Source organism: Micropterus dolomieu, linkage group LG20, assembly GCF_021292245.1.
Source record: "Micropterus dolomieu isolate WLL.071019.BEF.003 ecotype Adirondacks linkage group LG20, ASM2129224v1, whole genome shotgun sequence".
Lineage (NCBI taxonomy): Eukaryota > Metazoa > Chordata > Actinopteri > Centrarchiformes > Centrarchidae > Micropterus > Micropterus dolomieu.
Genome location: NC_060169.1, coordinates 11,919,650 through 11,937,679, shown reverse-complemented (window position 1 = coordinate 11,937,679; position 18,030 = coordinate 11,919,650). Strand labels below are relative to the sequence as shown.

The 18,030-nt window shown below is 41.6% G+C and overlaps 1 protein-coding gene across 8 annotated transcripts in view; it reads right to left on the bottom strand.

Moving 5' to 3' along the window:
- The window catches only part of baz2ba (bromodomain adjacent to zinc finger domain, 2Ba), a 63,985-nt gene that overhangs the window by 34,641 nt on the left and 11,314 nt on the right, over positions 1-18,030 (bottom strand). For all 8 annotated transcript variants that reach the window (XM_046032196.1, XM_046032199.1, XM_046032197.1 and 5 more), the window contains exon 2: positions 17,307-17,349. The gene's annotated coding sequence lies outside the window, so the exon portion shown is untranslated. The remainder of the gene's footprint in view (positions 1-17,306; positions 17,350-18,030) is intronic.

Genomic DNA, 18,030 nt, shown 5'->3' with positions numbered 1-18,030 from the left:
TCTCCCTCTGCTAGCCACTCACACTCATCTGCCAGTCTCACTGCTCATTACAGTTTTTCTGCAGACTGAACCAGATCTGCTCGCCACTGGCTGCATGTGTCTACAAGAGTCCATAATGACTTTGGAGCAGTTTGGACAGAAAAACACCATCTCGATGCTTTAGAGAATAACACATGTACACACATACACACATTCAATTCAATTCAGCTTTATTGGCAGGAATGTCAAACAACAATATTACCAAAGCTTAAAATACAACAGACATACACGCTCTCACCACATGCATCGTATGCGAGGTGAGTAAACCAATCCCTGTTACGGTTAATTACCATTTAGATTACATACTAGTATATTTTACATTTGCTCTAGTCCAATTTTCACAACAAGAAATTTATTGTATGTAACTCAATGCAAGGAACAAAACTGCTGATTTGCAAAAATATCTGCCCTGAGGCTTTAAACATTGAGCTTAGAGACTAGGTGCACAACTCGCTTCACAAAATACACCCCACATATTAAATACAGTAGCTAAAAGTCTCCAGTATTTAACAAGACATTTGCAGACGTTTGCAAAATGTTAAATCAACGGAAAATGCATTTTTAATTATGTCTCATTAGTTCCAGTGACGCTGCCCAGGTTAGCAGCACTATAATACTGTAACTGGTGTAATACGAACTGCCATACTTTTGTGTTTTGAGTCTGGAGGAATACTATTTACACTAAGATTGATGCAGGTGAAACTGACAGCAAACTGACGCTTTAAAGAAACACTCACTTCATATGTTCCAGCTGTAAACATTTTGTTTTGGACATAACCTACATCTTGTTTCTTGCATCTCAATAGACACCTGTAGGCTAAATCAAGTTTGTACAATGCAGTCTCTCTCAGATTAGGTTACTGTAACCAGAAATGTAAAATATCCAAAGGGATTACAGGAAATGATCACTACATTAATATTGTAAACATTTTCCTGCTTATATGATAAAAAAATTTGTTCACTGCATGCTCTGCATTACTTGATACTTTATGTTCCTGAAATGACTCCAACTGAACAGCACCAAATGTAGTACTTTGTTATTTGAATAAATATTTTGAATTTTTAATGTACTATCTTATTTATTTATAGTGTGTGATTTTCATCATCAAGATTCAATGCAGTCATATAAAATTTACACAAAATGTGTGATATAAACTGTGGATTATCATCGGCAAGTGTGATTTCCTGTTTATATCTAAATAAGATATCCCGCGTTCTGCAAACTGCACATATTTAAATAAATGCAGGAAATACAAAAATACATCAAACTGAATAACAGGAAATAGCATCAGTTATCAGGGAATATCAAGGAAAAAGAGAGAGAGGGAGGAAGAGAGACAGGGAGGAGAGACAGTGGGGGAGAGAATGAGCACAGTACTCCAGATATGCATAATGCAAATGACATGCATGTCAAATGGCAAAACAAACTGACAGTGACAGAACAATGGAATAGCCAGAGAGGAGCAAGCCTTGCTTGAGCGATCAGTGGAGCCCCTTTTGTCCATTTCCATGGGAAGAAACCATTTAGAGTCAGTTCTGTTCAACTGAAACTTTACTTGCAGGAGACAACTGATATCACTGTGCAAATGTGAAACAATTCAGATAAAGGGTGTGATGGCAGAAATAGCTTATTCATGACTACCAGTTATAAGAGCCTGGGTTGAAACTGTTCTTTGTGCACATATTGTGTTATTCGACAGAATAGGTAGCACATGTACAGTTAGAGACTCTAATTTTCCCCTCAGCCACGCAACACCTCAGTAGCTATATTCCTTTTTCACTGACCAAACTGTCTAGAACAAAGGTATCAGTGAAATGTTTACAGATTAAACTGTAACATTGTTTTTGATAATTTAGTTTAATTCACCTTACACCTCCACCTTACAGAAAACAAAGAAACTAAAAACTCTCTTGGCAGTGAACCATGGTACCTACACATGCTTGTTTATATGTATGACAAGAATGACCAAAAACAGCAGCTTCTGATATTACAAGAGAGGACTAGTCGATCAAAAGAAAATTTATCTGCATCTGTTTTTATAATACATTCATCTCTTAAGCCATTTTCAAGCATAAAAGTCAAACGTTTTGTTTCTACCTAGTTGCAGGTGTGATGTTTTGCTGCTGTTTTTGTTCTATATAATAGTACATTTTATCTGTTTGAGTTTTAAACTGTTGGTCAGACACAACAAGTAATCTGAAGATGTCGCCTTGGCCTTGCAGGCATTTTTCTGGCATTTTAAAGACCAAATGATTAATCTATTAAATCAGGGAAATATCTTTTAGATGAATCAATAATGAAAATGATCGTTGGTTGCAGCCCTAACATAAACCATAACATTTCAAGGCCTTGATTAATTACCAGTAAATCATTGTAAAACAACTAACACATGATCTCGGTATTCATTACCCGAGGAGATCATGGCAAACCCTAAAATATAATACACAGTTTACGTGAAGTCATATTTGATCTTCCCACCACATACAAAATGCAGAAATATGATTGGCTCATAGTAGCATTTGGTTGTTTTTTTTTAGTTCCCCTCCTGCAACTTGCTATGTATCATTTAGCTGTTAACATTATTTAATGAAAAGGCTGCTCACATCTCTGGCTTGATGCCGTGTTTATTGTCTCTTCTGCAACCCCCCACCTTAACACCTTTCTTCCACCCAGTCTCTTCTCTCTCACTCTGCATTTTTACCCTTTCTCTGTTCTTTCATGCTTTGTTGACATCAATATTACCAACACATTCACGTAATGACTTCATTAAAAAGGACCCTTTCTGTTCAACACAGAACAAATGGTAAACGGCAAATTAAGGTACACATGAGTTTAACATCAGGCAATAAACAGAAAACATGTTAGGTGTTTATACAATCCACAGTGTTGCATGTATGTACGAATACTGAAATCAGATGATGGTCTTAAAAACTATTGAGTAGTTTCAGAACAACAATCTGGCAACATAAACTCTGATGAGAGGAAATCCACCAGCATTAAACTCAATATGTCAATCACTTGTATTCCTCTGTTCAAACGGCTGCTTTACTTAATGTTAAACATGTGAAAATGACTGGCTGGAAGAGAATAGTGTTGTATTGACAGAGAGTGAGGCAAAGCAGCGGGCAGTCAGCCACTGTGTTCTGCTTCACTGCAACATGGGAGGGAGGCCAGCGTGGACACCCCCCCCCCACACACACACACACACACACACACACAGATGTAAAAACACACATACAGGCAAGCACACACTTGCACAAATGCACACATACACACAGTGATACTCTCTCTTCCTCACACTCTCTCTCCCTTCACACACACACACACACACACAAGTACACAGTGCAGCAGGTGAGGTGCCAGCACATCACAGCACTGCCATTTTTCAGTGTCTTGCTCAGGGAGAAGCGCTCTGACATTTTATGAAGCACTCTGCAGAAATCAGCAGCTTGTAATGGCGGCTGGACTGTCACTTCTTTCCACTCTTCACACTCCCTCTATCTCCCTTCCTCACACTGCTTTTAAGATATTATCTCCCATGATTAGCATAATCTAATCAATTTTACAGAATTGGCTTTTAATTACAGAGAACAATCTCTTCTTCTTACTCTGTGTTTAAGCTTTAAATGTCTTAAGTATTTTTTTAAAAACTGGCAAACTAAGGCAAGACGTAAAACACCAGAGAAATGTTAGAAACTGCTAACCACCACATGGGTGAGAAAAATGAATATCGATGGCTAAAAGGGTACAAATGGCAGAAAATGGGGAAGGGGAAAAATCATTTTTAAATTGAAGTAAGATTTTTTAGATGTTTTGAAATGATGAAATATTCAATCTAAATGTCCCTGTTATTTGAGATGGTAAAAATCTAAATGCATTTAGATGTGCAAAATTGAAAGCAGTTGTTTTCTCACATCTCTATTTGACCCTTGGAATCATGGCTGCTGACATTATGTGCTTGCTGGAAAGGCCTAATGATTAGAAACCCAGCTGTTAAATATGTCCTCTGCATAAAAACAGGGATCTATAACCATGATTAACTCTTTGGCATGTTGTTGTGCCTGACAAGCTCTCGGCTGAGCAATGATTAACAGCTTGTGACTCTACAAACCACTGCTAGCACATTAACACAATGTTTAGATTAGCCAGCCCTTCATTGAAGCCATTACTGATGTAGCTAAGTTAACAGGCGTCTTCGGAAGCTGGGCAGCCTGCAGCCTGTGGCCTGACAATTTACAGTGATGACAAAGCTTGGCAACCATGCTCGAAACTTTCCCCCCAAAAGTTTAACTCAGGGCCAGTACATTTTAGAGTAACTCAGAATAGTATGCCCACAGGAAAAAATGTGATTCAACTTGAAATATGTGGGAAGTGTCGAGGCCAAATCTCTCAGTGTAGGTTACGCTATAAACCTTAAACTAAGCCGATTTCATTAATGTGACATTAGCATTTGTAATGGGAAAAGGGGAAAAAACCCTTGGGACATCTTTGTACAAAAACCACACATACACATGCATGCGTATGCCCACGTTCACACATACACGCACAAACACACATAAACACATAAGCCGCAATATCAGGCACTAATTTACATCCATATTACACAAGAATATCAAAACACAGCCAAAGCACAAACGAGAGAAAATAGTAGTATTTGCATAGGTTTTATAATGAGATATCTCAGCTTAGTCTCTGTAAACTATCTGTGACAGTTAGTAAATCTGTTCTACCTTTACTGATGAACTAAGCAGATAATTTCAGACAAATAAACTCTGGCATTCACTCCCACTCTAACACTCCAGACAGAAAGTAGGGGAGGAAGACAGTGTCGAGAGCAAATCTACAACAGTTTCATCACTTTTTTAAAAAACTTGCCAATACACGTCTGTGGTATTCGACAAAACAATTGCATACATTACACTGACGTGTTCTGTTTGTCCCTTTTGAGACTCCACGGCAGTCCTGGCAAGCATCTACATGTTCATTTGTTGTTGAAGTGACTGTAAGGTTTTAATTCATTAAATATTGAGCTGCTCATTTTCAAATTGAACAAAGTAGCTTTAGGGCCTGACCACTGTTGATTAGTTTAACTGTTATTTGTGTGATTCAGTGAATCATTTCAGTAAATCAGTCATTTTAGCCAACAGTGAGATAACCCCCAATGATAGATTTTATGGGAGTGTATAGGTAACTTTCATAATGCGTTAAGAAGATAAAGCCACAATAAAAGCATATTGTCTGGTGTCTTCCAATACTATTTTAATGTGTGACTTCATCATCAAATGTGACAGAAGTTATATTTATTCAGTGTTATTCCCAATCAGGTAAATCTATTGTAGTGTGGAGAAATCTTAAAGAAATTGTGGATCAGACAGTACCCAAATGGCTGGGTATTATTATTATAAATTGTAAACATTTATGGCTAACTATAAGGTGAGTATTTTAATATCTTATCTAAGATTTTTGTTTCCTCTGAAGATATAGAAAAGACCCATTTTCATATTTATAAACATTCAATATAAAACCTAGAGTAGTGGTGGGGAAAAATAGCTTGTATGCCTTTGGTTTTGGTTTGCATCCAAAAGATTTCTCAACTAGACTTGCATTTTTCTTGACTGAGCACTGAGATGCTTACTGCCTTCAGTGACGAGAAGTCTTGTAATGATGTTTGCTTTCCCAAATAATGGAAATGGCCTATAATCACAATATAAAAGCTGCTGTGTCTGGATTTCGAAGACATTTTGGAGGGGTGACATGTAACAAAGTTTGGAATAGGACGTTGGAATAATCTTAGAAATTAATAAAACCTGTTGGTGAAATATAAGTGTTTTCTGTTTTTTTAGGACAGTAGAAGAAATTTGTTGCAATTGTTATGTAACTTGCCAAACTGCTCACAGCTGGCAAGCATGTTACTAGAGCAAAGCTATTTTTGCTTGTTTCCAAATGTTTAGGTGATAAATTAAAGCAAAATGTCAATTCAGAATGCATCAGGAATGATAAACAACTATTGAGTGCAACAACTATTAATCATCTTAGCTTTGAGCTCCACTGATCCATGCACTCGTTAAAATGTTTGTTTAAGTGTCTTTTTCTACTTTGAAAGTGCCGGAAAAGTAGGTATGGACGTGTGTTGAATTGAGATTTTTGTGCCATATACACACGCGCAGGGAAAATGAAAAGGATAAATACGTTGAAATGTGATTCAAGTGAAGCCAATCAAAATACTGCTGTTTCACAGTAAGGTTAACCATGCATTTTTAGAGTTAGAGATCTTGTCAACTAACTGTAAATTTTAAAGATTTAATAAAAGCAAAAATACAGGACCACTATGTGAGTATCCACTATGTGAGTTTGCCTCGAGGCATGCATACTGTTACTTTGACACAATTTGTTCTTTCTTTCTTTCTTTCTTTCTTTCTGCTCAGTTATTGTGACATCTGATTCAAAGCAGTTCTGGAAAAAAGCTGGTCCCAAAAGATTCAATAAATGATGTTCGAAAAGTGCAAATGTCATTGTCCAATCCTTGTGTTCATGTTTCGGTGCCCCTGCCTACCTTTTTATCATTGTCAAATGACAAAATCAGGACAGGATATATCTAGCAACATATCCAGAATATTACATCTGCTTGGACTTTTTTTCCCAGTCAAGAGAAACATGGCTGAGAAACATTTTTTTAATTCTCTGCATTTCAATGTGTGATAAAAATATAATACCTTTGCCCTTAAATACAGCATAAAAAGAAAAATTTGTGTCATAATGGGAAACAGCTTTACTCTACCATTCTGCCAGTATCACTTTTCTGCTGCTCTATCCAGGGCATTTTTCTCCCCCCTGGAGGCAAATGTAGAAGACCCTTTTAAAAGTCCAGCTGTGCCTTTAAAATAGTTTGTCACACCAGCAATGGGGTGCTCTGAAATGCTGTGCAGAATATCCACAAAATAGAGCTCTTTTTTTCTCCGTGACATGGCCCTATTTCCTGTGTCACCACACTTCCTGTGTGATTTCATATAAAAAGTCAAAATATTTGAGCCTCCATTGTTGACTGTGTCAAACCCAGTCTTGACACCACTGCACTGCAATCACACTCCCACATGAGAATACACACTTGACTATAAATACACACACACACACACACACACACAGAGTTACCTGTGTTAGACTGAGCGTCACCGGTGTGTCACAGTATCTTTTCATGTGAAACTATATCCACTGGCCCATCCTAACACTTCCTTATAGTTGAACCAATCACAAAGCTTGCCATCAGTCCCCTGTTGTTACTTGATATTATTTAAGGAGGAGCTAAGGAGGGAAAAGAATAATAGCTTTGGCTCTACATGAATGTATGTGTGTTAGTGTGTGTATCTGTGCCTATGTCATGACGAGTAGATTCCTTGTGTGGTGAGGCTGAAACCGAAGCTGCCTGGTCCTGTTGTTGATAGTCGTGTCTCACCCACTCACTGCCCCAGAGGGAGCCAGGACCAAGACCACTGCTCAGGGTCTGTCTGTTCACACACATGAAACACAGGCTTGGATTACACAGGGCTCAAATATGACTCATCCCAAGGAGGGGGTGGAGGAAGGCCCTCTCTGTTGTTTTGCACAAATGCACACACACACACACACACACACACACACACACGCACACTGCCCGCAATGATGGCTACATCACAGGCTCAGAGAGAGGACCTTGTGGTTCCACACACCTGCCAAAGACAGATGTTAAGAATAAATCAGAGAGAAGCTCAGATTGAAGAGAAGCTCCACACTGCCATAACTCCACTAACTCACTACACAGTGCACTAACTGGAGAGCAAACAGCTGCACATGACAACACACACCAGTGATGAAAGAAACAATAGCATGCATGCACCTGACATGCATACAGAGAGAGGCTACATCGTGGTGGGAGAGGGAGTATTTTCCATTTTCCATCTCACAGGCTCCACTCGTTTTTGTGTTTTTAGCTCTGTTCTGTTGCTGTGTAACCAACTCCTCATGGAGGGTATTTAAGTGCAATTGTTCTGGAAGAAGCCGAAATCCTCCAACGACAGACAAACAAGTCACAACAAGGCTGAAAGCAGTGTGGGCGGTTTGGAGAGGAAGCTCTTTTTTTCCACTGCTGACTAGGTGAATTTCATGATTTCTTCATTTAAATATAGCCACACTGAGCTATGAAGAATAAACATGCTCACAAAGCTTGCCCTTTAAGTACACCTGTTGTACAATAATATACTTAAAAAAAAGCTATTTTGGGGGACCGTGACCTCTAAAAGCATAATTCAAACACCAACACAACACCATCTTACATCCTGTCAGTCAAAGTGGCACACTTCCTGGTTCCAGAAACCATGTGTCATAAAAAAGAAAACTTGGATGCATCCACATTGTCTATGCTGGCAGCCATGTCTATGGGCATCTTTTGTCGCTTGTGTTTTTTTTTGTGTGTGTGGGTATGGATGTGTGTGTGTGTTTGTGCTATGCATTTGTGGCGTGTTTGTGTGTGTGTGTGTGTGTGTGTGTGTGTGTGTGTGTGTGTGCTATGCATTTGTGGCGTGTTTGTTTGTGTGTGTGTGTGTGTGTGTGTGTGTGTGTGTGTGTGTGTGTCATAAACAGACACCCTTCACGCTTTGTGGCCCAGAAACAGGATAAAACAGTGAGTTAACCAGCAGCACACTGACATTATCTCTTTGCTGTCCTGGAATGCCAGCCTGCTGTGAAACTCCAAATATGTGACGTCCTGTCACACCACATAATGTGTGTAAGTGTATGTACGTGTGTGCTTGTGCCAACTCAGGAAGGAGTGAGTATGGGTGTTTTGCTTTGTCTTTCCGCATTAAAGGCACAAGGCCAAGTGTGAATGTCTAGGTCTTACTACTTGATAAGTCCTCAAATACTAGAGACCATGAGGTTCACAAGGAGTATGACATTATGTTGGTAAAGCAGTCCAAATCCAAAGAATCAATCAAAAAAGCAGCAAACAAATAGCTTTGAAGATTGGCAACAGAAACATGACGAATTTGTTGACAAAAAGTGTCAGTGTATTTAATTTTTTAATCTTTGATCCAAGAAAGTTTGCTGGGTAAAATAAAGACCAACTCTGGGCCCTTGTGATGCCATGACTCTAACATCCGTGACTCAAGAGGTCAGGCCCATCCAGGCTGAGCATTAGGGGTTAAGGGGATGAAACCAAGTGTGAAATGTGAGAAGACAAGCCAACATGGTTTCTCAGGCAACAAATAGAAAGGCGACAAACATATCTCTGTGACTGCGGGGAACGTGAGGTATGTTAGGAAGAAAGACTGTCACGTCATCCATGATTCATATGGGAGCAAGATGGGAAAGGAATTAGAGTGGCTTTTTGAACTGGCTGAGTTTAGACATGTTAATCAGTAATAGCCTGTTGTACTTCAGACGGGAGGAGTGTGAGCGCATTGGTGTGTGTGTGTGTGTCTCTGGCAAGTCTACCGCCACTTGGACTTGAGCTGGTTGAGGCAAAAGAAAGCTCCAGACCAAGAGATAATCCATCTGGACGGTTTCCTCACAAAACATATGGAAAAATGTTGTTTTTTTTTCCTTTTCCGCCCACAACCGCTATTAATATCTTGCACAGAACATTTGCTCATGTCCCACTAAGGACTGGAATTCCTGCCGAAACACAGTCATCATGGAGGATTAGAAAGAGGCGGTCAGGCATTTTCACGCACTCACCATATGCATCACTCACCATATGCATCAGTGTGCAAGGATGAGCATATAGTCACATAAACACATATAGTCACTAGTCACTAACAGCAATGCACATAACATTCTCTCTCTCTCTCTCTCTCTCTCTCTCTCTCTCTCTCTCACACACACACACACACACACACACACACACACACACACACACACACACACACACACACACACACAGAGATTTAGGTAAATTGAAGTGACGTAATCTGGACTCTCAGACATGACATGACTTATTTAGCTCAAGCCATTTACACAAAGATAGCCTTTTATTGCCGCTTTGGAAATAATTCACTCTAATATCAACAAGGACCCCTAAATAATCACACCAACTACCTGACAGAAATTGTTCACAGCAGCGGCCAAAAACCTGTGTTAAAATGACAGCGCTGTAAATTGTTTTAATTATAGCCGACACAGATAACAGCCTGTGGAAACATCAACCTTTTCTTCAAGCCCTCTGCAAGATCCAAACATACAGTATTCCCTAGAAAATGCAGTTTGTTGTATGTGTGTATGAGGGTGAGTGTGTGTGCATGTGTGAATACAATATTCATTTTGCTGCAGGAGGACAATCTATGCATAACAATGAGAGGCGCTAATGAAATCAGCCATCAACCTGCGATACATACATATTAAAGCAGGACCTCAGAGTGTCATTCGCTTAGTGCATCATTTGTTCCCACTCTTTTTTTTCTCTCTGCCACCTGACCTTTAGAGTACGTAACCTCCCCCACCCGCACCCCCACCACCACCACCACCACCACACACACACACAGACACATACACACTCTTCTACATGCTATAAATAGGAAGTGTACCAGCAGCACTGTGGCATTATGCATAGATGTGTTTGTTATGCGGCATTGCACGGACATGACAATATATTTCAGAAATTCGTTGATTTATAAACTAAGAGCTGAGAAAATATGCTCTTTTTGGATTTAAATCTAGACAACTAATGTTTTGATGATTTTCAAAAGTTTAGCCATCTATCAACCACCTTTTAACAGATGACATCCAGCATTACAAATGGTAGCCACTGTCAGAGCTTTACCTTCAATATAATATCATATCATCCCAGCTGCCACACAGTGCTCCTCCCTTCCCTCTAAGCATGCTTCACGGCTCTGGTCTCTCCTTCTCTCCCTCTCTCTCCCTAACCCCCACCCCCACGCTGGCAGGGAAATGGATCCCTCCACCTGACAGTGGCCATTTTGAGCCTTCTCTCCACTCCTCTCTACTCCTGCTTCCTGGTAAACAATGGGAGAGGGATAATTGATCAAACAGCCAGGGAACCCTCTGAGCAGGGGAAGGTCACCGCCCGCCAGCCCAGCTCAGCTCACTGAGGAGGGAAGGGTGGGGGAGGAGGGTGTATGTGTGTCAATATGTGTATGTGCATTTGTCTTTTTGTCTACATGCATGCATTGCATCTTTGCATGGGTCTGTGCAAAACACAGAGGTAAAGACACACAAAAGTGGAGTGTATTTAAGCGTATGTGTGTGTGTATGTGTGTGTGTGTGTGTGTGTGTATGTATGTGTGAGAGAGAGGGTGTGAGTGTGTGTGAGTGTGTGTGTGTGTGTGTGTGTGTGTGGTGGTGGGGGGGGGGGGTCTCTCTGACGCTCTTGAGCTGCCATTTTTCTTCCCTGACAAAGACTCCATCTGCCACAGAGCCATTTGCTGCCTCCCGAGTCGGCAGAGCATTTTGCATGCCGTGTTCACCTTGATGTCACCTCTACATGGCTCACGCCTTGCTGATGCTGTACACACACACACTCAAACACACACATTTCTTTTCCTCTCGTATACACACAGACGTATACGCTCATTGTCTCCCACTCAAACGAACACACTTTCAGTTAGTGTCATACATACTATCTTTACACTTTCTCTTTCTCTTACACACACACACACACACACACACACACACAGACTGAGTGTGTATGTGTCTAGGCAGCGGCCCTCCCTCTCCTCTGCATGGCTGATATCACTGTGCAACCATCAGCGCTGTGCATTGTGGGAGTGTCTGTTGGGGCAGAGACGCGACAGGGGCTGAGGGATTCACACGCCTCTGAAAGACAGCCAGAGGGAGAGAGGGAGAGAGGAGAGAGAGGCAGGAGGGGAGGGAGGCAGAGAAAGAGAAAGAGAGATACGGAGGGGGCCGGTAACTGGAAATGAGAGATGGCATTTTAAAGAGGAAGCTGAATTTCACCTGCAATTACCGTAGCTCCAGGGCACATGGCTCGGTTAAGAGACATTTCATTCCAAAGCCACTGCGTATAGCTGCCGCACTGAGCCCTGAGAGGCGCATAAAGAAGGAGGGAGAGAGAAAATAGAGCGGTTGTAACTCTCCTCTGCCCAAGATGGCCCTCAGCAGATGCAGTGATGAAAGAGAGGAGGCAGCCGGGAATGTAACTGGTAAATGAAACCCAGCAGAAAAAGCTGGAGAGGAGAAGTGAGGAGAGGGAAAGAAAGAAAAGGAAAGGAAACAAGGACAGATAAAGAGACAGAGGAAAGAAAAAGGGTATCTCATTCACAAGGCCCCAACTCGGCCATCTGCACACCAGACCAGACAGCTGAACTGGGCCTCAGAGAGCACACAAACTTACACACACACACACACACAATGAACAAAGAGCAAATAAAATCCAATAAACACAGATACTCACACTCTCACAGTTAAGTACAGGGAAAGCTGGATGTGCTTAATGATTAATATCATTCTTAGTATTCGCTCTCTTCTTTCACTGAAACTCTCTCTCCCTCTGTCTCTGACTCTCTTTCTCTCTCTCAGTCTCTCTCTCTCTCTATCAGAACTCCAAATGGAGCCGTAATGGTTTCCCCGAGGCTCAATGTCCTGGCTAGTTTCACCAGGCACACTGCTGTGTTTCATAGGAGAAGTGTGACTGCACAAATACAGTAATGAGCCCTCACTGGGAGCTGGGGGCCTCCTGGCGCTGCTAATGGCTCCTCTGGACTGCAGCTGTATCCAGGTTACAACCTGGCCTGGCCGACAGGCCCTGGGATGCACAGACCCAGTAGGGACAAACTATTCCCAGCCACAGGCACACGTTGTACTTAGAAAAATGGTGTTTGGTGTGTGGGTGTTTGAAGTAGGGGAGTAGAAAAGAAGATCTGGGGAAGAGGGTTAGGGACAAGAGGCCATGGTAGAGACAGAGACCAGTTGAAGAGATGTGGTTTGACCATAAATGCAGCAGATAGACCCAATAAACCTGGAGGCTCTCATAGGGCAACAGTTGGCGTCGGTCGAGAGTTGTGGGTGTGGGTGTGGATGTGTGTGTGTGGGTATGGATGTGTGTGTGTGTTTGTGCTATGCATTTGTGGCGTGTTTGTTGTGTTTGTTTGTGTGTGTGTGTGTGTGTGTGTGTGTGTGTGTGTGTGTGTGTGTCATAAACAGACACCCTTCACGCTTTGTGGCCCAGAAACAGGATAAAACAGTGAGTTAACCAGCAGCACACTGACATTATCTCTTTGCTGTCCTGGAATGCCAGCCTGCTGTGAAACTCCAAATATGTGACGTCCTGTCACACCACATAATGTGTGTAAGTGTATGTACGTGTGTGCTTGTGCCAACTCAGGAAGGAGTGAGTATGGGTGTTTTGCTTTGTCTTTCCGCATTATGTGTGAATGTCTAGGTCTTACTACTTGATAAGTCCTCAAATACTAGAGACCATGAGGTTCACAAGGAGTATGACATTAAGTTGGTAAAGCAGTCCAAATCCAAAGACGCACGCGCGCGTGTGTGTGTGTGTGTGTGTGTGTGGTCTGCTTAATTATCACTATAAAAGAGTAACCCTTCGGCACTTACATGCATGCACACACACACAGAAACTAATAACAACTTGCTGATAGTAATTCTACTAATAATAACCAATTACTAACAGTCATATTAACAAATTTGGTAAGGATTAAAAAATAAAGCACAATCCATATATTCATTAAACACAACAGTATAACCAGCAAGTACAACATAGCATCTAAAATGTGATTGCATACAAGCAGATTTTAACCTTTAAACTCAATAAATCATGTGACGAATTCATATATGATGTGTGACCAACCAGCACCAGAACTTTATTTAACCACAATTGTGTTTCTTAAGACAGCTAAAATCTCATACTGAAGTAGATGCAAGTGTTACAAAATGTCACTCACCAACACATCAGTATTTTTGTATTTGGCAAAAATAAAAAAAAGATTTTACTCAGAGTGAGTATGCTGTGGATGATAGTTGGTAGGTAAGAGCAAGTGATGGCAAAGGCTTGATCATCTCTTGTTTTCAAACAGTGAAATAGGCATTAGGGCTGAGTCCAGGCAGCTCAAATTGCAATCCTGTTTGAACGTTGCTAAAAGGTTTGTGATGTATGGGGTTTAAAGGTCTACTCCTAATGTTTCATAAATTACTGGCATGCAATTGTGTTACATTATGACACCCAAAACTCAACATTGTGTGTCCAACATCTCCCCTAGACTACAACAAACATGTTAACACACACACATAGGCCGCTTCCATTGTTGCCCTCTCTGGGAAAGCTCACAGCTTGGGTTCTTTAGCTCCTGTTTTGTCTGGCCCTCCATTCAAAATGGCCCCCTCCTGACCACGCACATTATCGTCCGGGCAGGCAGCCCCCGAGTGGACTGAGGCTTCCCGGGTGTGAGCAGTGATTCATGGCACAAGGGTCTGTAAAAGAGCAGCCTCGCCCCACGCTGAAGCCCTTCATGGGGACAAGGAGAGCTGGGCAATGAGGGTGAATCAAAAGCCTGGCTAGAGGACTGAACCCTGTCAAGACCACACTGGCCAAGGGAGGCAGAGGGGGAACAGTCAGTGTTTTCGTGTGTGTGTGTGTGTGTGTGTGTGTGTGTGTGTGGAGAGAGAGCTGGAGTGGGAGTGAAGGAGGCAGAAAGACATGGATGGGTAAGCCCAAACTAATACTGGAGTGTGTCTGTTGAATCTACACTGCTCCCTATCCTGAGGACAATCTCGCAGCAGCTTTTTTAACAATCTTAGCTCCAAGGCAAGTACAAAGTGCTAAATGTTTAGGCGTTATCTCTAACACTTCCCCAATCTAACAGAGCTACCAGTTTAAAGGGCACTGGGAAAAAAAACACTGTGAGAAACAAAGAGGGCTCATGAATAAGAGGTGAAAAATGATAGTAGTTGCGAGGATTGATGAAACCGTATTCAGGTTTTCTGACAGGCAGCGAGATACACAAATTCTTTCCCCTCCAGCTAAAAGGTGTAATTTCCCCTTTTACTGTCACAAGAGCCATGTAAAAATTATCTGTAGCTCAGTGACTGACTGCTTCAAACTAATTTATAACAAACAACATGTATGCACGAATCTATCTATCTATCTATCTATCTATCTATCTATCTATCTATCCGTGCAGATCTAAACACTCAGAATAGAAACACTGGCATGCTTCTCCGTTGTAACACATGGTGGGATGCGGATGGAAATGCTGGCCCCACAGGACACACTCACTCACACACACACACACACACACTCTAAGAGCGGACTGCTGTGGGGCTGACGCAAGACTATCTCTGTCTCACGTGTCTCTCCCCTACGGCCGCCCGCTGCTCCTGACCTTCGAGATGTTTTTCTCTCTCCTTCTCCCTCTCCCTTTATTCCTCTCCATTTCACACTTACACAACACACACACACACACACTCACTCACTCAGTCAGTCAAACACACACACACAGACACACACACACGTACATTCTTTTCTGCACACCTCCCAGCCACTATTTTGTCATTAAAAGGCATTGCATTTCAAGCTTGGATCAAGCAGATGGGGCTGCGTAAGCATTGCTGCTCTTTCACACAGCACCTTGGCTTAAGAACAGATAGTCCACTTGCATTACAGCACTCACCCCGCCACATGCATGCACACAAACACACATGCGAACACACACAAATGCACAATCTTCCTGGAACCAGAGAATCAGCCCGGTTGTGGATGGCTGCTTCATGTGGGTACTGTGTAGCTGAGTTGTGTAATGCCTTGCTGATGTAGTTGAATACTTTAAGACATGTTCTACAAAACAAGAACGCTAAACAGCAGATAAAGGTATCATCTTTTACCAGAGAGAGCAGCCTGGTTAGTCATTCTTATCCTAATATATTTATTAGTCTTTCTGAAGACCAATGGTTCGTGCCTTCTAGTGGCAAAACACTGACAAAAATACAGACATAAAGTTCAGTGGGTTCATAACACACACAATTACACACACATGAATGTAATATAATTATATCTCCGTGCCATTAGACACATTTCTCTGTCTTTCTTTCATTTTCTCTCACTCTCAACATTTGCATATTCCTTTGGGTGTTTGAGTTGAGCAGCTCTTTCCTTTTTCCTTCTCTTGTCTTCCAAGCAACAAATGTCAGCTAATTACACCATAGCTGTTTGGATGAGCTCCATCTTTCCCTGTGCTCTGCTGTGCTTGCTCTCTATGGGGCTGCAGGAAAAGTCAGGCAGCCAAGACACCAGTTAGAACAGCCAGCGGTGGGGGTTGAGCTACAAGGCTACACCCCCTAGAAATTGATTCCCCAAGAGAGAACTCATCAATACTTATCATAAATGATACAACCAGCTTGCACCAACCTGCAGGGGATATAATGTATCAGCCACAGCCAGAGATGAAGCAGTAACGGTTAGACCAGATAGACTCAAGTCAGGTAACACACAAGGCTGGAGAGTCAGTCACAGGCGAAACAGGTATTTCCCTGAGCTCCGCATTCAGTAAAAACCTTCTTTTAAAAGATCCCATTGAAATGGTGACACACTCATAGGCACAAGGCTATCAATTCAGGCAGCAGAGAAAAGTGCAAGTCATTGTCTGTGTGGAACAACAAACTGCCACCTTGGTGTGTGTGAAGTGAAGCCTTGAGGACGCAGCCGCACCCCTGTGTACAGCTAGCTCTCACACAGAGACAGAAAACAGAGAAAATAAAATAAAGAAAGCAAGGAAGGGACGGAGAAAGAGAGGAGCAAATGAAAGCTGCATATAGCAATGCACAAACAACTAAACACAGTCCAAGATCCTAACCTAGAAGCACTGTAGGGCACCGTTAACAACCATTTACATTCAGCATTGGCACTGAAAAGATAGCAAACTCAAAGGATGTTTATTAGGCGCGTACGTTTCAGACAAATATTCTGATTAAAATGGAAGAAATCTAATTAATTGCTTGATTCACTGAATGAACCCCGAATTTGTAATGTAATCATAACAACTGCTTTTCAAGGGGCTCTTGTTAAATTTAATTGGGGGAGAAAAAAACATCCTCTTTCACTGAATGAATGAAAATCAAATTAGGCCTGAAACTGGAGGAGTCTGCAAATTTGCTCTGGCGTAAAAAAAAAAAAAAATGTAAAAGCAGAAGTGTGTGAGAACATATATTTTTAAAAGTCACGCATCAACTATTTTGTAACATGCAAACATATACTAAGGGGCACAGAGTGAAAGAGAGGAGACTCTTTAGTATACTGTGTACTCACTGTTAGAGATGTCTTCAGCTCTTTGACATAACTGCTGTAACACCTGTAGAAAAAGCAGAAACAAAAGATCCCTGTGGTTCAGGTTAAAAATGCAATATGAGTCATAGGAATAAAATGTTTTTCCAGCATGCTCTGATTTGTATGATGATGATTAAATGGTTAAATTATACAGTTTTACGATAATTCTGGAAGATTTTCTTTTGAGATCCTGAAGTGGCTGAGGCCCCTATAATTTCCTGGGTATCAAAGTTACAGTTATACAGTAGTAGTATTTGGGGTTTTCAGACACATAAAAACAAAAAAATACAGTGACGTCTGAAACACAGCTGTGGCTGCACGCACACACAGAAAGATATTCACACACACACACAAAAAGTCTCTTTCTCCCCAAGCCCTTTCTTGCAAAACCTGTTTGTTAGAAATGGATCTAGACACTGGAGCTTTGAGTGTGAGGATATTTTCCCCAAACACAAGACAGTTCTTGCAGAGAACCAAGCCTTACCAGCGTTCTCACGCCCATCTCTCATGCATTGTCTCTAAGGCCCTCCTGTGCTCTTACAGCCTGAGCCTAATCTAAGCAGCTCACCAAAACAGACACCACCCTGCTACGTATATCATACTACAGCAAGCCAACACACACATGCATCTTGACTGACGCAAAACTTTGTATAAGAGTTTTCAGCTACTAGGTTATCGATGGCAGTTACAAATTGTGTAAGTATGA